General features: G+C 33.8%; 1 protein-coding gene across 5 annotated transcripts in view; it reads right to left on the bottom strand.

Moving 5' to 3' along the window:
- LOC145283593 (5-hydroxytryptamine receptor 1D-like) overlaps window positions 1–27,497 on the bottom strand; it is a 1,014,695-nt gene that overhangs the window by 167,644 nt on the left and 819,554 nt on the right. The window contains exon 1 of one of the 5 annotated variants that reach the window (XM_080132523.1): window positions 16,524–16,972. The exons of 3 other annotated variants lie outside the window; for them this stretch is intronic. The gene's annotated coding sequence lies outside the window, so the exon portion shown is untranslated. Of the gene's footprint in view, window positions 1–5,627; window positions 5,646–16,523; window positions 16,973–27,497 lie in introns of those variants that run through there. One more of the 5 variants, XM_080132524.1, reaches the window with a different exon arrangement.

The raw sequence follows: 27,497 nt of genomic DNA, 5'->3' as shown, positions 1-27,497 counted from the left end.
ACTTTACTTCAGCTGAAAGCGCTCAACGATAAGAAACGAATTTCTTAAATCGGCTGTCATAATATATATATATATATATATATATATAATATATGTGTTGTGTGTGTGTGTGTGTGTGTTTGTGTTGTCTAAATATCCCCCGAAGTTAAGCAACGATGCAGCTGACCAGTACGAGATGGGTTACCATTTTTGGAATGATAGGCGACATGCGTGTTGGAGACAACTTCTGCATCTAGTATCACGCATGCTCGTCTTGATCATGCCTTGCCATCAGGACCAAGTGTTTCTAGACGATAGATGGTGGCAGAGGCAAGACCTTTTCATTTAAACTAAGTCAAACGGAAATCACAACAAAAAGGAAAATAAATTCTTGTTTCTCTTTTAGTAAAATGTGCTGTCATTCATCGTGTGTGTCTTTTTGGTATAGATTGTTTGAAGCATTTCCTATTTAATGGTATACAAACAATATTGGGATCACTAAAAGAAAATTAGTAATTTATTTTTCAGAGATTTAAAGGGTTTTTTTTTCGTGAAATAACGAAAAAAAATATATATACTTTTGTTGCTAATCTTAAAAAAAATAATTCTAAACATAGCGAACAATTTAAAACAAAAATGATGAATAGTAAACACATTATAAAATCTGATTTTAAGCCTTAAAATCGGATACATGCGCAGTTGTATTTTTCTGTTTATTTTCAATCCTCACCTTCCCCGCAATACAATATATTTTGTTCAGTTTCGGCTATTATTAGGAATATTTATAAGCACCAATATAGAAGTAGGCAAACATATATATATATATATATATATATATATATATATATATATATATATATATATATATATATATATATATATAACTACTTCATGTACTCACATAAAATTAATATACGAAAGTATAGATTTATGCGTAAACTTTAAGTATTTACTTAAAAATTGCTCAATACGTAGGTAGAGCTAGTTAGTAATTTATAAAATATATATGGGGATTAAGCTACACTGAATATTCGGCGTTTCATCCACTATAGGATTCATCAGGGTGATGCACGACTTCTGTTGTTGTTTCTCGTTTTTATATATGTTGAGGATTTTAGTTAGCCAATCAGCTTTCTAGTATCCACCGCACCCCTTCCTATCAGCCAATGGGTATGCATTTTATCGAACAAAGGATCTATTTTAGAACTAGGTTAGTGGTTTAAGGCAGACGATTTTCCTCATTTCTGCTCTTTTTTATATATATAAATATACATGTGTACACACATACATGCACACATACATACATATATATATATGTGTGGTCGTTTATGTATATTCATGTTTATTTAATTTATTTATTTGTTTGTTTTCTATTGTTTTTGTTAGTTTTAAAACTATTTTGTATCACTATCCTAGAGTAAGTTTTATTTTGTGAACCCAATTGTTTGCTATTTCTCGTCTACAGTTTAATAGATTTTAGGGTTCTTTAAAGTACAGGATAGCAAATTTTTCATGGAGGCATAATTTACATGGGTCGTCTAAATGTCTGCACGTGGTAGCTTGTCTTATTATTTTCCATTCGACTACCGGCGAATGTCCGCTTTCTTTGACTTACACGTATTTATTCGCTAGTGTTGTTTTTATACGGTGTTTTTTTTATTTTTGAATGTACTTTTGTGGTCATAGTATCGGGTTTTGAAATCTAAGGAAGTCATGCCTATGTAATATTTCTTGTTATTCGGGTTTTCTTTCGCAAATGTTGTTGCTTGATAAACTACGCTTTTTGTTAGGCATTTATTTTGAACTGGGCAAAGTGTGCGGTTCCTACAGTTGCATTTATCTTGTTCGTTATTATTATTTTAATTATTATTATTATTATTATTATTATTATTATTATTATTATTTCTGCTAGTGTTGGTTTTATTTTTGTCATTGTGTCTACTTGTTTATTGTTTATTTTGTTGTTGTTTACATTGTTTTTATTTAGTATTTTGTTATTATGTGCTTTAATTATCAGCTCTAAATTTTTGACACAACTGTAAGATAACTTCAAGGTATTTTTATTGAAGATTTTGTGTAAGGGGTCGGTTGCTAGAAATTTCTTGCCAAGTTTTGTTTTTAACATTTGATTATATGGGGCCGTATAACAAATTATAGTTCTTTTTCTTCGATTTTCATTTTATTATAGTTGTTGGTGTTTTGTTGCTTATATCCTCAACATATATAAAAACGAGAAACAACCACAAAAGTCGCGCATAAGCCTGATGAATCCTATAGTGGATTAAACGCCGAATATTCAGTGTAGCTTAATCGCCATATATATTTTATAAATTACTATATATATATATATATATAACATTATGGGGTTCATTCTTAAAATAATTTCGTATAGATTAGATACTTACTTCCTTTTTGGCGGATTTTTAAAGAGAAAATCAGTCAAAAAATACTTACTAATTCCGTTTTGGCCGTGCTATAAATAACTAACTAGATTAAGATGAATGATCTTAAAGTTACAACAGTTACAATTGTGTACTGATCATATGAAGCGAATTAGATATAAGCTGGAAACAGTATTATCTTCATTTTGGCTTCATATATTAACGGTTTTCTTAAACTGATAATGTTTGTCATCAAGCAAATTGATGTGGAAGAGAGTAAAAGCCTCACGTGTACAGAATACATCAGCTTAAAGCCGATATTTGTCAGCACAATGCCCGGAAATCAAATAGAATTACTGGCAACATGTAGACTAAATTATTGTACAAACTGAACGCACACACACACACACACCTCTCTCTCTCTCTCTATATATATATATATATATATAATCTCAGAATCTTGTCAGTAGCTGGATACTTGATACGGTGTTTTTAAAGGTTTTTATCGTGATACATTCACTAGATAAGTTGCCTACCACAGCTTAAACGAGGCCCATTTATCCTCATTCAGAGAATGATTTTCAGCGCCAGTTTCCCAACCCGGTATTTTACCTCGGGGTACACACACACACACACACACACACGCACACCCACACACACACACACACACACACACACACACGCACACACACACACACACACATATATATATATATATATCACGACGGTTCTAGGTTCAATCCTTGGCTTGGGAGAGATGCTAGTCTAGCGGATCTGATGAGTTGTGATACAACGAAACAGGACTGTATGTCGATGACTACAAATATATATATACATGTTTGTGTGTGTGTGTGTATATATACACATATATATGTATATATATATATATATATATATATATATATATGTATATATATATATATATAGTAACCTTCCCAAACTTCGGAGGTTGCTAATAAGTTCTACACCTTGCCCATGGTTGACCTCATACTGTGTGAGGCAGGGGTGTGCTACAGGTCAATATGTTTCATAATTTTTTACTGTGGAGGCACCTATCATCTAACAATCGATCACGGAAGTTAATATTTCAAGATAGGATACAATAATAAATGCACTTTTTAACATGAAATTCACCACTTATCAAGGCCCGGAGACTACTCGGGGTAAGAGTGAATGCGTGTACAGTAATCAATGGGACAATATCCTAGTAATCGTTAGTAATGTAGATCTGATAAAGTGTCTTACTTAGCGGTTCATCAGGAACTTGTTTATGTTGGACTTTAAGACATCCAAGTTGTAGTCAGGTGGGAAACAGGCAAATGGAAGAGAGTTCCACAGGTTTGCACTGCTAAGAAAGAAGTTTTCTTCATGGAATCTACGTTTTGATTTAAGCCCAGCTAAGAGTGGGGAAAATTACTGACAGTGGTTTCAGCTAGACGAGTATTTTTCGTGAAAGATTGGCGAGGGGAGACTAGAGGTTGGGCTCAGCCGAGCACTTCCCATGGAAATAACGATAACACAAAGACAAGCTCGCAACGTGGCAGGGAAGAGAAAAGGGCATCCCCTACTTGGCTACGAAATCTATTTTGTACTCTGTCAACGTAACATAGGCAGTTTTTTTGCAGCTCCTGCTCAGATATGGCAGCAGTGTTCTATCCTTAGAGATTTTCTACAAGTGGCATAAAAATGACAGTAAATCACGGGAATGGAGGGATAATGGTAGGAGGAACTTTTACTGCAGCAGGAGTTGGGGAACATTAGATGTGAGAAGTCAATCAATGCAAAGGAATGCATTCGAATATTAGAAACAGGATTGCTACCATGTATCAAGGAGCGGGGAATATCCCAGAACATCATTTTTCAACGGGCACATACTGCTAAAGTCACATAAAATGTTTTTTTTCTGATAAATCAATTGATGTGATATTTTGCCCAGATCCAAGCCCCGATTTAAATTTAATCAAGAATATTTGGTACATAATATCTCATGCATTGGCTTGAATAACTTTTCAGCAATGAAAAACTGAGGTAAGCTGTGCAAATCGAATAGAATAGTATCTCCTCTTAACAGTGTTTCACTTTGGTTGAGATCATGTCTAACAGGATTGATCTTTTAAAGAAATCAAAAGAGAATGCGATTTCATACTAAGCCTTTATTAAGGTAAATGTTTTTTTGTGTTATTAGTCCTGTTTAAGTTTCCTTGTTCAATTGTCATTTGTTTAATATAGCTTTTAGTGCAATAAAATATATAAAATTTGTTTGGCCCATTTTTTTGCTCACGAGTGTATATTGTGTATTTAGGCAGCATTCATGCATTTAAACAACAGTTATTAAAGGCAAAATGGTGTTTTCGTTTTAATAGATCTCAATTCATAGAGATTAATATAAAATTAATATAGATTCCATGTAGTTCAGAGTTGACCGTGGCGGTACTCATCCCCTTTCAAAAAGACATCGTCTAGAGGATACATGTATATTGTTTGCGAACAGTATTGGATTTTTAAATAGAAAAACGTGTGAAGAAAGGAGTGTTCATCTCTGTGGTCAGAAGTATATCACTTTTTTGTACAAAATAAATCACCACTTATTAAGGCTCAGAGCCCACTCGAGGATAAGGGTAAAAGAGTGTGCAGTAATCAAAGGTATAGTATCATAGAAACCGTTAGAAGTGTAAATTTGGTAAATTGGGTTATTTAAAGTGAACAGCTCATCAAGAACTTTGTTTAGGTCTATGCACAGACAAAGGGAGGGGGAAGATGGTAGGATCCTTTTATCAAGTAAATATCGCATTCCTTATGCAATTCTCTAGCTATATAAAAGCTAGATACATCCAATGATGGGATACTTTTGCCACATCTGGGTAGAAGCTGTCTTCAGAGAGTTTCAAATAAACTTCGTAGCTAAGTGAGGGATGCACTTTTCTCTTCCCTTCAACCCCGTTCCCACAGAAGAGACGTTGGAGCTTGTCTTTGCATTATCCTTATTTTTTATGAAAGGTGTTCGGCTGAGATACAATCTATAGCCCCATCTCCAAACTTGAACAAAAAAAAACACTATCAATAATTTCCCCCATTCTTTATCTATGTCTAAACCTAGCGTAGATTCCATAGCCAAAGCTTCTTCATTAGAACTGCACGCCTATGAAAACCTCTTCTGCTTGCCTGCTTTCCAGCTGACTACTGTTGTTGTCTTCAAGTCCAACGTAGACAAGTTCTTGATGAATCTTTTCCCTGAGTAATCCAATGTACAAAATTTCCACTACTTACGATTGCTACTCAATAATCCCATTAATTTTCATCCTCGAGTTACATCCGCCTCTTGATATGTGGTGACTCCTACGTAAAGGAACACAAAAAAAACTATTACTAGTGTTTTTAGCTAAGTGCGATTTTCTCGTGAATGTTTGGCGAGGGAGAACATAGATTGAAGCTCAGACGAGCACTTGCCATGAAAATAACAATAAAGTACACACAGGCTCGCAACGTCTCTTCTGTGAGAAGGCTGTCAGGAAAGAGAAAAGACCCCCAAGACTAGGCTACGAACTAGGCAACATAAGATCTTTCTATCAGCTCCTGTCCAGATGTGGCAACAACATTCCATCCGTGGATGCACCTTGCTCTTATATAGGCTGAGAATTGCACCAGCAGCAAGTAAACGTCAACTAGATCGATAGAAGGATCCCAACATTTTTTTCAGAAAATTTGGCATTAGATTTGATGTACGTGTTCCGTTTCAGATCAGGAGTAAACTCCACACCAAGGAGCTTGTCAAAACATGGAGCCTCCCCGAGACAAGAACCATTCATTTTAATTGATGAGAGATGGGGATCAGAGCGTTGATGCTGTAAAGATAGAAGCTTCGTTTAAGATGTATTCAAAATAAGCAGCCATTGTACCACATGCTCAACATCAGATGAGAGAGAATCAGAGAGGATCGTTACGCCCTTTAATGTGCCGCCATAGAGTTTAGTGTCATAAAATAAATGCCTACGCATGACGTAAGGATGTGATTTGGAAGATTATTGATGTAGATCAGGAAGAGAGTTGGACCCAGGATGGACCCGTGAAGGACTCCAGCATTAATATTATGTGCTTCTTATTTCTGCCTATCAACTATTACTCTCATAAACCTATCAGAAAAAAAACAATACGCATGGTAAGACAGCGCTCTAGTGGGGAAAACGTATATATGGATAATATTTTTGATATTTCTATCGTTTAATTTAATTAAATATATATATATATATATATATATATATATATATATTGTATTAACATAAACCAAGACTTCAAAAAAAGAACTGATAGAAACAGAAAGTGTATTTCATTGTTTGTTACAATTGTTTCAAGTCTAATTGGACAAAGTCAAACATTATGGCGTTTGTAAATTTCACATAAATAGCTTTTCTTCAAACTTATTGAATAAAAACACTTTAACAATATGAGAACATTTTCAAACGCCATAATGTTTGAATTCGTCAAATTAGTCTTGAAACAATTATAACTAACAATGATATACGCGTTTTGTTGCTATCAATTCTTTTTTTTGAAGTCTTGGTTTTTGATAATACAGTATATGAATGCCCAATCATGGAATATGATAATTTTGCAGCTTACAATTTAAGTAATCTCTCTATGACTTAAAATTCATTGGTATATGAAAATTTACTGAATTATACAAACCCAGTAAAATTCGGAATATTATAAACAAGTATCTCTCTCTCCCTCTCTCTCTCTATATATATATATATATATACATACACATATATATATATGAATATATATATCTATTTAAAGCCATATAAAGACGGTGTAACTCAGTAACTTTTTTCTTTATTTCTATAAAGTTGTGTAATTTAGTAATATTGTTCTATATAATGGCTGTTCAATTAAATTTTTAACTTTCATATTACTTGACTTTCTGCAAATACTGTATAGATATAATTAAAACAGTATAGACATTGGAAAATTTCCACACGGATCTAACAGCTTTTCAACATTTTCACATCTCGCCAAGACTTGAATTGAAACTTATCGTTCGATAGAAATAAAAAAAAGAAATATAATCCACTTAAAAGCCCCCCCCCAAAAAAAAACAATGTTCCCATAAGGACATCGAAAAAAGATAATGATTGTGGTAGTGGAATATACACAAACCTTGCCAGAAAATATGAGAGTATAACACAGAGTATATCGCAGAATTATGAAGATCAGTCCTGAAATATTTTGTAAAAACTGGGAAAAATTTGAATAAAAGAAGATATTCAAAATACGTAGTCGTTGAAAACAGCTAAGATCAAGAAAGGAAATTCCATAGCATAAATAAACCGATAAGATATATTAATTTTAAACTAGTGACACGGAAATTACAAAATCAGTAAAACACATAGAAATAACAACGCATGAACCCAAATGAAATATAAGTGAAATAAACTTAAACATGACCTCTCTTCTCAAAATTGTGAACAGAGCAACCAATTAAATTTTTCTAAAGAGACACGAGGAGTGTAAAACCGAATAAAAAGATCCCTAGCTATATGCCTGTTCGAATGAGGGGCGATGGAGGAAAGTGGAGCTTGCTATAATACTTCTGTGCAGGGACACGTATTATAAAAGAATTTCACTCCTCGAGTAATCCGACTCCTACAATCTTGACGCACCTAGATGCACAAAAGACTTCTACCTTCAAAGCTTCTTCCCTCAGAGTGCTATACTTTTGATTTCTCTCTGTTTCCCTATCTTCGTACTGTTCTAACTTGCAATATATTTAATGCAATGAGAATATTTATCTCGATTTTAAACTGCCTAGAATCAGTAGCTCCGTATATTACAAATGGAAATATACTTTGATTAAAGTGAAAAAAGTAATACCAAATACTATTAATAGTACTAATAATACTAATATGCAGAGGGGCAGTTGAAAGGTAAAAACATAAACAAATTCCACCGGTAGGTGTACCAACTTACTTGGAATAATCGTAGAACGCAGAGTAAAGACAAAAAATATTTAAAGAACATTCCACAAAACCAAGGGAACAGAAATACCCAAAATGTATACGTGAAATCACATAATAACTCATATCCCTTCCTAATTTCTCCGAAAAAGAAAAAAAAATACAAGGTGACACCAACAAAATCTCATAGAGTGTAACGATAATTGACAACAATATTCGTTTAAATGAAATTTAGAGTACTTAGAAAGCAAACACCAAATATCTTTATTAGCAAGTAATAAATATGTAACTGATGCTCAAAACGCACAGTGATTTGCAATTGTAGTTGTTTTCATCCACTACTATGAATGTAATAAAGCTTGCTGTACATCATACAATGGCTAATACCACCTGCAGTTCCAGTGGCCGATTACTTAAAATAATTCGCGTGAAAACTCTTAATGAGTTAAATTATGATCAAAAAGCGGCGCCTAATATTGGACAACATTGCTAAACTGGCCGAAGACAGGGTAAACATCGTAATAGTTGCGTTAAATAAAAAAGAAGACTCGAATTTGGGACAGGCTTTTAGCAATCAAATCGAATGAAATATCACAGGTACATATAGGCGTTACGCCAGTCTCGTGCGATAATATAAAATTGGTAGGAGGTGAAATGTTACTGGCCATTTTGGTTATCTAGAAAAACTGGCTGAGCCACGTGGTTCTATCAACGAACTATCACGGCCAACAATTGGTATGAATCCGCATAGGTAATACTATTACTATATTCTTTTTCCTGCTATTTCTGACCCTCCAAATTCTATTACGTTGGCGATGGTTAGGAGCAAAAAGACAAGGAGGAGTAGGAAAAGAAAAAGAGGAGAGAGATTAACGAAATCACGGGAATTGTAATAAGCACGATGACGAATATAGAAAAATGAACAGCTATACTAGCATTTACACTTTAGGCGAAATGAGCCCAGGGGGTACTAGTACCCTGGGGCGACGTATTGTAACCATCATTGTCCGTGGAGAACTTTATGATAAATGGAAAATGCAAGAGCAGAAGATAATTTGGAATGGTTACCAAAGGTAGCGAAGAGAAATGAAACATACGAATAGTTTATTTTCACTAATGTTCACATGATCACTGGTAAAAACATGTGTAAGAAGTCCCAGTGCATGAGGAATAATAATAATAATAATAATAATAATAATAATAATAATAATAATAATAATAAAAAAATAATAATAATGATGAAACCCTAAAGAAAACCATACGAAAAATGACAAACTGGAGAGCACCAGGGCACGACGGGATACATGCATACTGGTTCAAAGAATACACAACCTTATACGAAAGGCTAGTCTAAAACCTGACAAGATTTATACAGGAAGCAAGCGTAGATGACAAAAGGTAGAACCACACTGCTACAGAAGAACACAGAGAAAGGAACCGTCCCTAGCATGTATAGGTCTATCACGTGCTTACCAAATATGTGGAACATGCTGACACCGCAACTGATGGACAACACATAACAGAAATTAACATACAAAGAGGCATCTTCCAAGGAGACTCACTAGCACCACTACTGTTAATCATAGCCAGGATGCCCCTGAACAGTATTCTGAGAAACTGCCAAGCCGGATACAAGTTCTTCAAAACAAATAAAGAATGAACAACCTGATGTACATGGATAATCTGAAACTTTTCGCAAGGACCGAAAATGAACATAAATTAACACTGCCAGGATCTTAAGCCAATATATCAAAATGGAATTTGAAATTGAAAAGTGCGCACAACTAGTTATAAGAAAGGGAAAACTTGAAACGACAGAAGGTATGGAACTACCCAACCAAACGGAGATGAAGGCACTAAGGGAACACGACGACTATAAATATTTGCGGATTCTGGAAGCGGACACCATCAGAGCAACAGAAATAAAAGAGAAAATTGGAAAGGAATACCTCAAGAGAACAAGAAAACACCTGGAAACAAAATTATATAGCAGAAACCTAATAAAAGGTATAAATACATAGACATTATCACCAGTAAGATACTCTGGACCGTTTATAGGGTGGACAAAAGAAGAACTGAGACAACTCGACGAGAAAAAAGGACACTCATGACCATGCATAATGCACTACGCCCAAAGGACCATACTGAAAGACTCTACGTAAAAAGGAAAGACGGCGGGAGAGGACTGATCTGTATAGAATACAGTGTGAAGGATACGAAAAAAGAACTAGAAAAATACATAATGCAAACCAGTGAAAGGATAATTATGGCAGCGAGAGACAGTGAAAAAACAACAACAACAACATCAAAACAGAAAACAGAGGGACAAACGACAAAATGAGAAAAGAGGAATGGGAAGAGAAACAACTCCACGGAAGATTCATAAGAATGATAAAAATGAGAATAACGAAAACACCTGGACATGGATGCGAAAAGGACATATAAGCCGAGAAACTGAATCTCTAATAACTGCAGCACAAGATAACTCGATAAGATCCAACCATATCAAAACAAGGATCGATAAAACACAAAACAAAACAGTAAATGCAGACTATGTGGACAAAGAGAGGAACCGATGAACCATATAGTAAGTGAATGCAGCAAACTAGCGCAAAAGGAATACAAAAACAGGCATGACCAAATGGGGAGGGCGGTGCACTGGGAATTGTGCAAACTACTGCATTTGGAGCGTACAGACAAATGGTACAAGCATAAACCCGCAACAACACTCGAAAACAAGAACAACAAAATCCTATGGGACATGGACATATAGACGGACAAACCCATCCAAGCAATAAAACCAGATGTCGTAATAATTAACAAGAAAAATCCTGTCAAATCGTAGACTTTGCTGTCCCAGCTGACCACAGGGTGTTGACCAGACCTCGGCTTGACAAGAGCAAAGAGAACTGGGACCTTGGGTAGGCTTAGTGCCACTACAAATTCCAGTATAAACCAATGGCCAATTCCAGCGAGAAATAAATGGCAAGATGCTGTTGCGATGATGCAAACTCATTTGTAAATGCTATCGAAGGAGGTGGAGAAAGCTGGACTCTGGGGAGACTTGTTGCCACTCAGCTTCCAGCGAACACCACAGGTTTCTAATCAGATCGTTTGTTGACTTGTGTGAAAGCTCCATGTGAGCTAATAATAATAATAATAATAATAATAATAATAATAATAATAATAATAATAATAATAATAAAATCATAATAATAATAATGTAGAAAATCAAAATAGTACCGATAATAATAGGAGCACTAGGAACAATTCCGAAGAACTTTGAAAAAAGAATGGCAGAAATTGGAATCAGAGGAATTGCTGCAAAAATACAACTCCTAACGATAATGAAAACGGCTGAAATATTAAGGAAAACCCCAGAATCCCGAGAATAAGAAAAGAAGACATTATAACGAAGAAGCGTTACAGGGAATGAAGGACACCGAAGCTGAATATCTACACTCCCATCATGCATCCTCCCATTGTTTCATCACCGCCCTCCTCCTGGAAAGTGATACCAAAGAGCTGAGAAGTGTCAAGGAGGATGGAAAGACCGAGGAGAGAGCACTGCCCAGACCTCGGCTGGACAAGCACAAAGAGAACTGGGATTTTGGGGAGGCTTAGTGCCACTTAAATTCCAATATAAATTAAGGGCCACTACCAGCGAGAAATCAATGGTAAGAGGATGTTGCGATGACGCAAATTTATTTGCAAATGCTATCGAAGGAGGTGGAGAGAACTGGGCGTCTGGGGAGACTTGTCACTCAGTTTTCAGAGAGCACCACAGGTCTCCAATCAGATCGTTTGTTGACTGGTGTGAAAGCCTCATGTGAGACTACTACTACTAATAATAGTTTGAAAAATAGACTGGATAACAAAAAAGAACCCGGCTAAAATATTAAAGAAAACTTTTCAATGCGTAGACTAATATGCATGAGCTACAGGCGCAAGCGGGACATATAGAAACTGTTACAAATATAAAACATATAAAATCATGAGAACTGACACTGTATAATTGTAAGTTACCCCCTCCTGCGCCCGCATCGCCTCCAAAATTGTAAACTGACGCCACACCAAATAATGCAAAAAGGACTAGAACCGGAGGGGGGTGGTGGTTATTGCTATGCAAATTGTAGCTACCAACGAGATATCAATAGTAAACGACCATTACGATAACTCAAACTAATTTGAAAATGTTATCGAAAGAGGTGTCGAATACTCGCAATCCAGGGGGATTTGTGGTAATGCAGGGTCCAAGGAATACCACTGTTGTTTCTTAAAGAGAAATTTTTGATGATGACCTGTGTCAAAACTTCTAGTTGATAATAATAAGACTACTACTACTAATACGCATAATGATACTAATACTAATAGAAAAGACAGCGATATGGAATATGAACAAACACATAAAATATATCATAATATATATTAGCCATTCAGTGGTGCCAGATTCACTCGAAATATTACTACTACTACTACTACTACTACTACTACTACTACTACTACTAATAATAATAATAATAATAAACGAAAAATACCACAGAAGGTAACCCCCTCTTTTTGCAAAATAACGGTGATTTATTTATGTGAAAGAAAGTTTGACACTCTTTGAATGGAGAAAAAGGAAGTTTTTTAGACTGCCACTCAAAATTTTGATCACAAATAAACACGGACATTAGATATATCTCTTCGATACTTGCAGGGTTCCTTCAGCTTACCAGTCGTGATACGAAAGGGACCCAAAGATTTCTAGATTAAGCTAATGCGCACGGTCAGCTGATAGACCATTCTATGGCCAAATCACCAACAGTGATGTTGACTATAAATGCCTACCAGTGGAATGAACAACAATTCAGAAATACCTCGGAAAAAATACCCGAAAAAAAATCGGAAGAATTGTGACTACACAACGAGTAGCAATAACATAAACTGCTGAAATCTTAAAATATCCTTGAATACAAGTTCTAACCCATATAAACTGTGCTACTTCAGTGGTCACGTAGAAGTTGTAAAGATGCTAGGAGTGATGTTCGCTCGGACCTAATGAAAGGCCACCTGTTATTACCAGTGGAACAATAAATGCTGATGATCTGTGTAAGAACAGGCGAGTTAAATTAATTAATTAATCAATTAATTAAGTAATTAAATAAATAAATAAACAAACAAACAAACAAACCAATAATAATAATAATAATAATAATAATAATAATAATAATAACAATAATAATAATAATCGGAAAACCTGGAGAACAGAATAGGAGTACCGTACTTTGGGGTAATTGCGCTAAGTCTGAGGTAATTGCGCCAACTAGCTAAAAATGCGCTTTTGTCAACCACGCATATAAAGAGCAATTTTTTTTTTTTTAGTTGGCGCAATTAACCCCGGATTTGGCGCAATTACTCCAAAGTACCGTAATTGAAAGGTGAGGGCAAACTTCAAAGATAAACAAATAGCAAAATGGTACGATATTAATCAACAAATGCCAAAAGAACACGTCCAAAGGGAGCCAAGAACATACTACATCCACTCCTAAAAATAGTGGGTCTACATCGGATGGAACTATCAAGCAGTGGTATAAAGGGGCCGAGAGGATCGAGGAGGGTGAGCACTAACCAGATCTCTACTGGTAGACTTGGTCCTTGTTGGGACTTTTTGCTGTATATGTCATTCAGGAATTTAATACCAATGGCCGAAGCTAGCTCGAAATGGTAAACGGCTGTTGATATAACATGAAGGCGCCTGCTCTGTTACCGAGATAGGTGGGAAGCACACGAAATCCGATGAGGCACGTTGTCAACAGACATTAGGAAAAACTAAGGTCGTTGTTCGTTAGCAATAATTTTAATATCCTCTGCGAGAACTCCTAGTGAGTGATTAAGAGTAATAATTCGCACGTACTTGACAAAATAAATAAAATAAATGCAGAAACATGGGCCCCCTTCCGAACACTAACACTATATTTACACAGCACCGAATTTGTAGCAGGAGCAGCAGCACGTATGTAAGTAAGCACGGTGTTTGTCGTTCGTTGTTTGAAAATATTGGGCATAAGTAGATCTGTTTACTTATTGAGGAAAAAGTTTAAATTAATTTTATAAAAACAGAGAAAAAACAAACAAAGGCAAAGAAGATTCGACTTTTGTTGTTTACGAGATTACGTTAAAATGGTTGAAGAATATAAAAACAAACTAAAAACGTGTTTTTTTTTATTTGTCTTCTTGTTTCAATCCGTTAATTGTTTACGTGGTCTTGGTAAGTTAACGGCTTTTTTTCGTTATCTTTTTGTTCTTTTTATTTATATTTTTCTTTTTGAACTTACTTTTTATTTTGATCCTTTTAATGTTTTCAGTCATTGGTTTTTGTTATTTTATTTCACGCACTCCTAATATATTCTCTTTATCGGTAGTTTTGCCCGTTCAATTCTTCCATAATTCTCTGCTTTCTTCCTTTACTCTTTTGTTTTCAGTGCCCGTTTACTTCTTTATTCAAACTACATTGATTTTTAACACTGGGAAAACTTCTACACGGATACTCCCTCTACCATGTAGGCATAAAGTATTTGCTCATTTCTCTTCAATATCGTCGTATATTTTGTTATATATTCTACGACTTTCTTTTCTTTATTGCAAATCATGTTTAGTTACGCTTTCAGTTTCTAAATGAGTCTGCCGGCTACACGTACCCGTCTAAAATTAGATCAATTTCAAATCCCAAAACAGCCAGTAATAAGGTTACACGCTAGGTAGATACGAGCACGCTGCCCGATTTTCAAGCAAACATATACAGATGATTAGAATAGTATCTGTACTATTCTAATCAAAACGGGAAACTTACTCAACGAATTTTGCCATTATATAGCATAACTATCATATAAACACAACCTTCTCAAAATACATATATATATTATTATTTATTAGAGTGTGGAAAACGTATACAAATGGTTTACAAATAGATATACTGACATAACACGAGGGTATCGCATTCGTAATGCATTTATTTATTTATTGACGTGAGTAAATGAAATTGATCCAGTAGACTACTGCATAGCGTCTGTCGTGGATAAAGTACCCGATTATTCACACACATATACACACAATCGAATCGACGAAGCGTATAGAATGACACAAAGTGTTTGCAAATTGTTTATATATTATTATCGAGATATAAGAGGCAATGTATTGTAAAGCTTTAGTTTAAAAAACCTCCGAGCATTTTTCAAAAGAAACGCTATTTGCAATCTGTATATTTGTAAAGAAAATATCTATTTTCGGAAAATCTTATCCCCCTCTTCTCTCTAGCTAAATGCATAAAGATATAGATATTGCCACGACATATGTCACTGATATAGCAAACACACGTGCGCACAATCACATAAAAATAGAGTAATACTTTGGTTACACTTGAATATACTAAATATAAAACAAAAACCAATACATTTTTCATAAGGACAAAAAATAATCATGTAAAAAATGTATAATATATGTAAAAAAAAACAACACAGTAAAAATAATTTGGTTAGAACATAGTGATATGCTATTCTGGTTATATATATATATATATATATATATATATATATATATATATATATATATATATATATATATATATATATGAATATATATCGTAAGAGATATCTATATAACTATCTTTCTTCCTCACTCTCTCTCTTTCTCTGTCTCTGATTCTATCTCTGCATCTCTGTCTTTCTCTTTGTCTCTGTCTGTCTGTCTGTCTGTCTGTCTGTCTCTCTCTCTCTCTCTCTCTCTATATATATATATATATATATGTATAGGGAGAGATAACAATAATTCGAGGGATAGATAGGAGAATACTTATATATATTTATGTATAGAAACATACATACATACATACATACATACATACATATATATATGCGTATATCAATCACGCTATCTATATAACCCTGTCTACGAACTATAACATCTACACACACACACACACACACACACACACACACACACACCCACACACACACACACACATATATATATATATATATATATATATATATATATATATATATATATATATATGTGCATGCATATGTAGAGAGACAGAGGGAGATAGGGAAATATTTCTAAGGTATTTACCCAGATCTGCTTGTCAGAAAGATAGAGAGAAAGAGAGAATTTTATACGTAGATTTTGTAACAAAGAAGGGGGTTAAAGCATTTACCAAAGTACTTACTGTTTTATGGGTAACACAAAAATTAAGACCTTCCAGACTATTTTTTCCTCAATTTTTCTCACAGTTAACATATAAACTGCACCCTTCTTCCTCGCCATATTTTCGCTTATTTTTTCTCTTGGGTTACGCCTCGCCTCTCTTTCTAGGATAACTCTACCTACTCCACCCGTGAGTTTTTTTTTCGCTTGCTTTCCGTCCATCTCGTTTATTTTTATTTTTTCTTTTTTTCTTTCTGCCCTCCCTGTGTGCGCGGCTCTCAGTTTAATCTCTTTCCGCCTCCTTCGCACACTCTCATTGTCGCAACGCTACCTTCTCTCCCCTTTCCTTCAAACTCACTGGATCGCCGTTCACTTTTCTCAACACCGATCTCGTGTTCGCGTTAACCTTTTTAGATAATATATACTAGTTTCGTATATCTAGCCATCTCCCACTGTCCTTCTCTCATCATTTTCACATTCCCTAGATATATATGCATAAAACATATAACTACTATATATATATTTATATATATATATATATATATATATATAAATATTATTATCTATTATATTATATATTTATTATATATTTACGTCTCTCTCTCTCGTCACACACACACACACACGCGCACACAAACATATATATACACACACACACACATATATATATATATATATATATATATATTAGTGATGGGACGAATTAGTATTCCGATAAAATTTCCTAATCTGTAACAAATTCCCGATGCCGATGCAATTACCGATTCTGATTCCGATTCTTTAAAAACATCTAAATATTAAATTATAAAGTTAATATTTTTCTCCAATCCCCGTAAAAAAAGAGTAAAACCTACTATATTTTAACTAAGAAAATGTTGAACAGCTATAAAGACTAGATTGGTACAAGTGGACAGGCGAGACTACTTGTCCAGACTTTAGTTTTCTACATAGTCGTTACCATTCATAATGCACTTTTACTAGCAATCGACTATGCATTGGTCATAGATTTCCGAGCACGCTTTGCTACTCACATATGTGTCACCACTCTGAAGGCGACGAACCCATCTCACTGACATAAAATTCATCGGTATCATAAAGGTTCAACAGGTGCCGATGAATGTTGATAGGTGCTATGTATATGTCATTCAGGAATTTAATAAATTCAGGAGCATAAATGGTCGCTCGCTTTAGAGTTTCCACTTCCGTGTACATGACTTTTACACGTTTAAGATTTTGTAATTAAAAAGAAAGAGACCTTACTTTTGGAAAGATCCTCATATATATATATATATATGTATATATATATATATATATATATATATATATATATATATATATATTGTTTTTAAAATATAATTATCCACTTCTAGCGAGAACTTCTACCACTGAGTTATCTTGTACGACTGCTTGGATATGATTTTTGTAGATGTAAACGGGTGCTAATCAATCTCTCCACTATCCAACAATCATCTAGTTGCTTGCACAGCAATCGTGAAGGCTAACATGCTTGCAAGTCGGTTTTCTTCAAACCCCTCATCGAACCAAACAAACCACTGCCTCCCCAATTTTCTTTGCGGACAAAAACCACACTAGATGATCGGAAAATCACTCCATCTTTAGTGCATGATATCATATAAAAACGTCAACACATGTGAACTTGATCTCATCCCGGCCATCCCATTAATAGAAAAATGCTCTGTTGATGTTGCTCCAGTTTTTTTCCGAACTTTTCCAAAATGACTGCTGGAAAATAGCTTCCGTAGTACCGGTTCATAAAAAAAACTGGCGAAAGAACTGACCCGTTAATTATTGCCCCATTAGCCCTCACTCTCTTCGCCAAGATATTTGAGTCCATAATTAATCAAGCTCTAGTCCACCACCTTAAAGCTGCTGATCGTCTGCCCGACCAACAATATGGATTTAGGAAAACCCGTTCTATTACAGATATTCTAACTGTAATCTCTGAATGTATATGCCATACACTGGATAAAGTAAGGTGAGGTAGAGCCGTATCCCCTCTCTCTCTCTCTCTCTCTCTCTCTCTCTATATATATATATATATATATATATATATATATATATATATATATATATATATATATATATATATATATAAGGCTTTGACAGGGTATGACACAATTGTCTTCCCAAGAATATCAGATCACATGGTATTAATGGACGAATGCTTAACATAATTAAATCCGAACAATATGCTCCGTTGCACCAACTGGAGATGCCTCTACATTTTCTAAAATATAACAATTTCTTAGGTTTTCGAGTATGCTAAAAACGAATATCGCAAGGAGAATCAGCGCAGACAAATAGTTTTCAAGCTATAAATACCTTTATTATGAAATGTAATTTCTAGTATTTTAAATTGGCCGCCATCTTTGTAGATTTAATGAAATGGTTTAGTGAGCATCAGGAGACGAACTGTGAAGTTAAGTCTACAAAATAAAAACGTCATTTTAAGCTAATTCCACCAAAGACATTATATTCGAGAATTCAAATTCAAGAAAGTTCGGTCAATGTGCATTGGGTGTTTAATCTATTTATTCCGTAATTTTTTCTCATGGGAAGTTTAAAATAAGAACATGCGTATCGGAATATACATCCCCAATGTTCTCATGTTAAGTACAGCTTCCGGAATAAACACCCCATCATCTCCATGTTAAGAACGGCTTTCAGAATAAACACCTCCAGTCTTCCCATATTAAGAACAGCTTTCGGAATTGCGCTGAAGAAAAAAAAACCTACGTGTTTGCCGCTTTCATATACCGCCCGTTCAGCCGTGGCCAGCATTTATTTACATTTATAAATATAGAAATTTTTAGCTCAAAAACTATGTGTTTGCGTTAATTTTCCCTGGAATATTTATTTTTCAGGATACCCGAAAACCTCGTCGATTTATCGAAAAATGTTGAGGTGTCTTGAGTTGGCGCAACGGAGCACAGTCACCTTAAATCCGTCTTAAATAAGAGAAGAATCCAGGTTGTCCTCGATGGCCGTACGTCAAAAAATATATAAATGCGGGTGTACCTCAAGGGTCAATCCTTGGGCCTTTATTAATCCTAATATTCATAAAACTGTTTCTAAGATGGGTACATTTGTTGATGGCACCGCGCTCGATAACAGGTAGGTAAGGAACACTAATGAATACATATCTTACCCAATAGAAGAAACCCTAGTGGAAGACATCCCATCAGTAGCTGAATGGGGACAAAAATGGATTGTGGCATTGAATTCTTCTAAGATTAAGCTTGTTTCGATTAATAATTACAAGAAACCTTCCTAAACACTAATAGCTATGGCTAACAATAAATTATCTAAAAGTACTTTGTTTAAACTTCTCAGCTTTACTTTCACAGGGAACATAAGTTGGAACAGATACATCGAGGACATTGTCGTGGCTGCTGCGAGGAAGATAGACTCTCTCTACCGTTTTAAAAATTTACTTACGCATGAAAGTATCCTGTGCTTTTACAAGACCATAATTTGCCAATGTATGGAGTGTTGTTGTCACATTTGGGCTAGTGCATCTACTCTCAGTATTTCCCTTCTGGACAGGGTTCATAAGAGAGTCGTCACCATAATAGGTCTCCGACTAGTAGCGAGACTTCAGCCTTTCTCCCATCGACGAAATGTTGAATCCCTCTTCCTGTTTTAAAAGTATTTTAAAGATGCCTTGCCAAACTACAAGCCCTGGTACCCCCTCGACGTAAATTCCTTCGACACACCTGACACGCAGCAAAATCCCGCTTCTATACAGTAGTGCTCTCCAGATGTCAGAAAGCCTACTAGTTTCTTTCTCAGAACTGCTAGACTCTGGAATTTCCTTCAATGTTCCCACTTCCCAAACTGTATCGACAAGCAGAAGTTCAAGTGTAATGTAAAGATACATCTTTCTGCTCAACTCTCTAGAAAGTATCCCAGCAATTATGTTCCAAATAGTAGTATCCTTCAAAATGAGACTATGATACAATGTGTATATATATATATATATATATATATATATATATATATATATATATATATATATATATATATACTGTATTAACCAAACCAAGACTTCAAAAAAGTAATTGATAGCAACGAAAAGTGTATTTCAATTGTAAGTTACGATTGTTTCAAGACCGATTGGACAATGTCAAGCATTATGGTGTTTGAAAATTTTCACATGACCAGCCTTTCTTCAGACTTATTGATTAAAAAACATTTTAATAATAGAACATTAATTTAAGAAATGTCCTTAAAGGAAAAGAAGCATGCGAAAACATTTATCCTTGACGAATCTTTGTCAAGAGCTTATTTAAATATTAATATATCACCTAATTTTCGTATCATTATTTAATAATCTGTCATAAGAAGTTACCACAAAAACTCGTAGCCATTTAATATCATTTAATAATACTATTCGTTGAATTCTTAAATTAGATTTCTATATTTCTTTATTTGACATAATTACTTAAATACATTTTTTTTTTAGAATCTTTTTTTATATTTATAATATGGCCAGAACAACCTAGCTAAAACGTTACGGTTATGTTAGTTTCGTATTAGCTCTTTGCTGGATTCAATATTTATAAAAATATTGGCAATCTTATTACTTAAATATAAGACCAGTTTTAGGTTAATATTTTATTAAATAGGGAAATAAATTACCTCATATTTATTTAATCCTTATACATCATTAAAGGTTAAGGATCCCATTCTATTTTTTATTATTTAATATTCTATTATTCTCTTTCATTCTAATCTATTGTGATTATCGATAATTGGGACATCCTAGCTACGAAGGGAGATAATCTATCTCATTATTAATTTCCAAAGAATTAGTTGAAAATTATGGGAAACTAAAAGTCGCAGAGAGGCGCTAGGTGCATCAAATGATTGCATTTTACGTACCGTTTTTTTTAATAGATCTTTTGCCAATAAAAATATCTTAGGGTCAAAAATGGGTCAAACTTGAAAAAAAATCGTTGTAAATTGTCTACATTCATCGTAGTTTATTTAAAATTTTTATTCTTAATCAGTTCATATACGTGTCACATTAGTATAATGATTGCGTCATCAGCTTTGAATGCTGCAGTTTTTTATAAGGTTTCGATACTTGCTGATAACACACAAATATGTTCTTTTTACTTTTAAAATCACGAATCTATAATAATATGTACGCAATGGACAAATTAAAATATCATATTTAAGCCGTTTTTACGTCCGGGAAAAACCGGGCGACCCACTCTCCCTGCTAGTCTAATATATAAAAGGCACTCCGACTGTCTGTCCGCCTGTCTGTCTCCATATTTTCAAACTATATCTCTCCCAACACTGAAAGTCCTAGAGCGGCATTAGGGGCCTCAAATGGTTGGACTTTTTACGGACTGTTCTTTTATAGGTCTTAAACGAATTTTTAAGGGGCTAAAAGGGGCTAAAATGGAAAAAAATCGTTATACATTTTGTACATTAACCTTAGAGATTTTTAATCAGTTCATAATCGTTTCATATTGGTACAGTTGTGACGAAAACAGCTTTGAATGCCACAGCTTTTTTTGGTTTCTCGTCCAGTTAATGAAACCCAAATATTATTTTTCTACTTTTAAAATCACTACACTATTATAATATATACAAAATCTGGACGAATTAAAATGTCGTATTTAAGCGTATTTTTACGACCGGGCAATGTCAGACCCCCCCACGCTAGTATGTAACTATTTAATGACATAAATGCAAAAAAATAGTTTGGGTTTGAATAAGCGGTATTATAATTCAAAGTTAATACAAAGACAAGATATGACTATTAACCTTAGTCTTAGAAAGATCAGTCGGAAGAGTAAGTAAGAGATAAGTGTAAGTGAGAAATGAGTTTAACAAACCTGTGGTTCTTAAAAAAAATGAACAACCGGAATAAGAAGAGGTATGACAATAAAGTATCAGAATAACAAAATGATGTAGACCTCTAAATCAAGGAGTCAAATGAGTTGGAACACCAGAATCAAGAAATAAATCATAAAATTCTGAAGAATACACGCATTAATAGCAGTTATAGAAAAGACTGAGACTAATTGATAGTTTCACCCATTTCACTTAGATGTAACTGCAATTTTGAACATATAAGTAACTGACATTTGACGGTGTTCTGACTGACAACAAAAGTAGACGCTCTTTCCAATCTAAATTGCTATAATCTACTCGTGTCTATAACTGCAATATTGTAAGTAATAATTGCATATCACACTTCGAGGAGGAGTATATTTTCTACGCATTTAACGAAGTGATATATTATGTCGATAGGACAAACTTATGCTACCAATAGCTGACATTTTAAACATTTGGTTTCTTTTGATGTCCAGGCATTATCATGCTTAATGTGTTCCAGTTGGATTCCCACAAGCGTTTTTTAATTTTGCAATTTAAAACTGCCGAGTGGAAAATAACCTACACTGTTGTTAATTTGATTGACTGAAAGATTTTGAAGACATAATAACGTTTCTACAGTCTGTAACACTTAGATCAGAACACAGAACCTCCAGCGCTCTTTGGGGCATCGTTTTCGATCTGAATTAGATTTGATTTTGTCCCCGTTGCAATAAAATATATCCCGATTGTCTATTTAAAGTTTATTTTTGGTCTTCCGTTCCTTATGTCTCCCTCAGAGGTCCATTATTTCTAAGGCCAATATTAAAGTATGTTCAAAAAAACGTAGACGTTGGATGCATATTGACGAAATTACATGGTTAATGCCATGTCTGACATCTTGCTTGGTAATTCGGTGTCTTTAATTGATCCTACTTCTACGGCAATTAAAATCAACAGCATATAATTTTTATTATCGTTAATGATGTAATACGCCATGGCAAAATTTCTTTGAAAATAAATTTCAATTTTTAATGTGTGTCCAAGCTGATAATAAAATGGATGCTTATTTTTTTAATATCACTATTAAATTTAGAATTTTAGAAACAACTTTGTGGCTTTTACTGTAGAAGAGCGGGTAAGGCAATGCCAACAACAGAATCAAGCTAGGATAACAAGTCGTACTGTGCAGGTATATACGATTTTGCAGTTTTTATCATTTAATACACATAAATTTAAAAAAAAATATTATGAATAAAAACATTCTCAGCAAAAAAGTTGTAATGGGATCTTCAGTTAGATTGAACATATTATGAGAGGATTGGCAGCGATAAAAAGAATTTACCAAAATTTTTACGTAAAAAATGCAATTTGAAAACAGTCTCACTGATGTCTGCAGGGGGTTGGATCCATAACAATGTGCGTCACAATTGGGAAGTTATTTAATTAAAGAACATTTGGACAAAAGTGTTCATATAATCCGTTCGTTGTGTATACAGACAATATTATTTATATTGCAGTGGTAAAAAATGGTAAGGTGGCAATATGTGAATTTCATCACCGACCAAAATAATGTTTTTCACTTCAAAATTTTCGAAAAAAGTTCCTTTGTTAATTAAAAGCTTTTTCTCAACACTCACTCTTTTCGATTTGTGTTTGACTTCATGTTTCTGTCTTATGCGAATTAGAATACCTGTATACGGTTACTTATTTAAATATATATATTTAATTTGTCAATGTTGTAACCGTAGGCTTTGTTTCATTATAATTGGTTTCCCTTAACGAGAAAGCAAAAACAAACATGTATGTTACGCAAGCGTGTTTAAAATTTAATCGTTTATTAGTTTATCTTCTTTAGAATTCGTTCACAAAAAACAACACTCTATAGCTACCCTGTGTGTGTTTACGTGCTAGCCTCTCTTGTACAGCATAAATGTATAAATGTGTATATGAGAACGAGTGTAACGGACAAGTTTATTTCAAACATCTGATTGACTGAAATACGTGGTTCTCACACAATCTTTACTTTATTTAAATGGCTAATACCTTCGCATGATTAGGAAATAAATTGTATAAAAGCACTGTATTTGGATCTATTCTCAAATTATATAATCTATCCTGCTTTTTCGAGTATCCAATCAGTTATATTTTACAGGAGTGGTGTACTTGGGGAGAGGAATGTCGCACAATTCTTGTATTTATATCCCTGTATCTTGTAGATTTTTCGTACAGAAACAAACACACACACGCACACACATTGCACCCACATTTATATATATATATATATATATATTTCTGTATAAATATATTTTCTTATAATAAATACCAATCCTTATTTAAGAAGCTCAATGTAATTACAGAGCAATATAGAGAATAAATAACAAAAAACTATATTCCAAAATTCATGATGTTGACCATCTTATAATGCATTACTTTAATTTAGTTGTCTTATACAATTCTTTACAGTATCTGTTCCGTAGTGCAAAATGAATCACTTAAGTATTATATCAATCAGTAAATAGTTGAGTTTAATGAATTTGATAAAATCCAAAATGGCGTAATGGAAACATATTAAAGGTATATGCAGCTTTTCCTCCAATTTTCGGATTTTAATCATGTCAAATCACACTTCATTTCCCTTTGGCGGATGGATTGTTGCTATTTCTTTTGATGAGTTAAGGGTATAATAGATTCAGTGATTGATATAATAATTAAGTGACTAATTTTGCGCTACGAAAAAGATAGTGTCAAGAATTGTATAAGTCAACTGAATTAAAAGAAATAAATTATAAGATAGTAACATGATGATTTTTGGAATATAGTTTTTTTTCATTTATTCTCTCTCTCCCTCTCTCCCCCGCTCTTTATATATAGAGAGAGAGGGAGAGAGAAAGAGAGAGAGAAAAGGAGAGGGAGAGAGAGAGAATAAATGAAAAAAACTCTCTCTCTCTCTCTCTCTCTCTCTCTCTATATATATATATATATATATATATATATATAGAGAGAGAGAGAGAGAGAGAGAGAGTGGGAGAGAGAAGGGAAGGCGTGCGAGAGGGATAAATGAATAGATTTGTTTTTCAGCTATTTTATTCGTAATCCTTATTTAATTCTATCATATAGGAGAATAACTTTAAATCTCTTTTACTTAGTAATCCCCAACAGGAACAATTATCTAAATAATTAAATTAGATATTAATTTAAAGAAACACTTAAGAAACGTATATGGTATATTATGTTTGATATACACGCAAATGTTTTATTCATAATAATACAATAATTATTAGTAATGTCATTTAACCTGATTTTATGGAAAAGAAATTACAGAAAAGGCACTTTTATATGAATTATAAAATTAACTAGATTTAATAAATAGTTTATTTTTATAACATCTTTTATAGCTATTTGATAGTGTAGTATCTGGCCTCTTGTCATTAGATCCCCCAGCAGTATTATCCAATCATGTATAAGAAAGTTTGGAAATAAACACAGAGATTACCTTTTTTGTGGAGGAAAAATTAAGGTGATAAATATTCTGTTCTTATGAGATTATCTTCTACGGGAGTTGCCGTTTTCTATTTTAAGGAGGGAAAAAGTGTAGCAACCTTTCGGTTGTCATAATACAATGCAGGTGTACATAGCCTTGTATGGTTAAGGAAGATTCCAATCGTGTTCTAGCAACGAATAATTTTTCTAAGTGTTATATGAATTTCGAAAATTACGCTGAAAGTGGAGGTCTCCTCAGATCGGAAGTTTTTCGTATTTGAGTTTAAAAACTACACACTCCCGCATCAATCGATCGCAAGTAATCAGGTAGCCGGGATGTTGAAGCTATTAGAATGAGTATATTCACTATTTTGCATGAATATTTTTAATTGAAAAGCCTGTTCCGTTTTGGTACTGCATTTGCTTAGAATCAATAAAAACAACGACACGGCAACAATTAAAGACAAACAAGATACTCGTTACAGCAGTATTTGTTAATGGAGTCACGTCACATAGTTGAGTGTACCATCACCGATGAAAGCCCTTCACACGACTAAGGAAGCAACATATGTTGCGTAGTATAAGAATGTAGAACCACCAAGAGTGGTATAGTATTATCATGCGATTAAATGGATTCGTCCTCTCAATATGGTTAGCAATGAAAAAACCAATGCTTTTATCAAGATAATACAATGAAACGATTGCTAAATGAGATGAACTGCGCAACTATTTGTTTTTACACAACCATCCAGATGTCAGCGATAACTCGCTTTGTACAGATCTTAGGAGATATAGAAACATGGCTGAAATAAAGAAGAGATAAAAAGTAGTCTGTTTTAAAGGCAAAGACATATTTTTCCTAAAAATAAAAATAAAATGTTCAGAGAAAGTGGGAAATCTGTTTATCACCATATGTTCACAAATGAAAATAAATTTCGTATTATTTAAATGTTTTAATGTGTTAGAATCTCGGATGCCATTCACAACTTTTCAACTGATATAACCGCAAAATATATACAATTGAATTTTCTTCGTAAGTTATCGCTCAGAATGCCTTGTAAGGAGACGATAACTTCGTAGTGTAATAAATTGGGGCCCTAGAGATGTAGTCGCGTATATTAGAGAGTTCATCTATGCTGTTTGCATGGCTTGACCAGATAGATACAAATGAAACATTTGACAGATAACGAAATTTCTGTAACAATAAGTAGTATAAATTCAATATTTGAAACAAATGAAAGTCAAATATTTGGAGCATATGGAAAATAGGTTATTATAGAAATGTTGATATTTTGCCAACATAATAAATAACGTAATAAGTTTTGGGAACAAAAATATTTTGATTATGTTTAAGTAACGATCTGATTGAAGGGAGGGATTAATCCTTAGTTACAGAAAGCCTCGGTCGATTATTGATGGTCATTTTACGCCCTAGAATGTAAATAAACATTATGGTAGACATGGAAAAACTAATAAAAACAATTTGTTATATACTTATGAGTATAAATGACGCGTGTATAGGTAAACATGTCTGTCTCGTCTATGTAATGTACATATATATATATATGTATAATATATATATATATATATATATATATATATATATATATAATATAAAGCTGAATATGTGTGTGTCGTCAGGAATAGGCTCCTATATGGT

Source organism: Euprymna scolopes, chromosome 8, assembly GCF_053919585.1.
Source record: "Euprymna scolopes isolate OS-2025 chromosome 8, ASM5391958v1, whole genome shotgun sequence".
NCBI lineage: Eukaryota > Metazoa > Mollusca > Cephalopoda > Sepiida > Sepiolidae > Euprymna > Euprymna scolopes.
The sequence above is the reverse complement of the archived record's forward strand: the minus strand, read 5'-3'. Positions and strand labels throughout refer to the sequence as shown.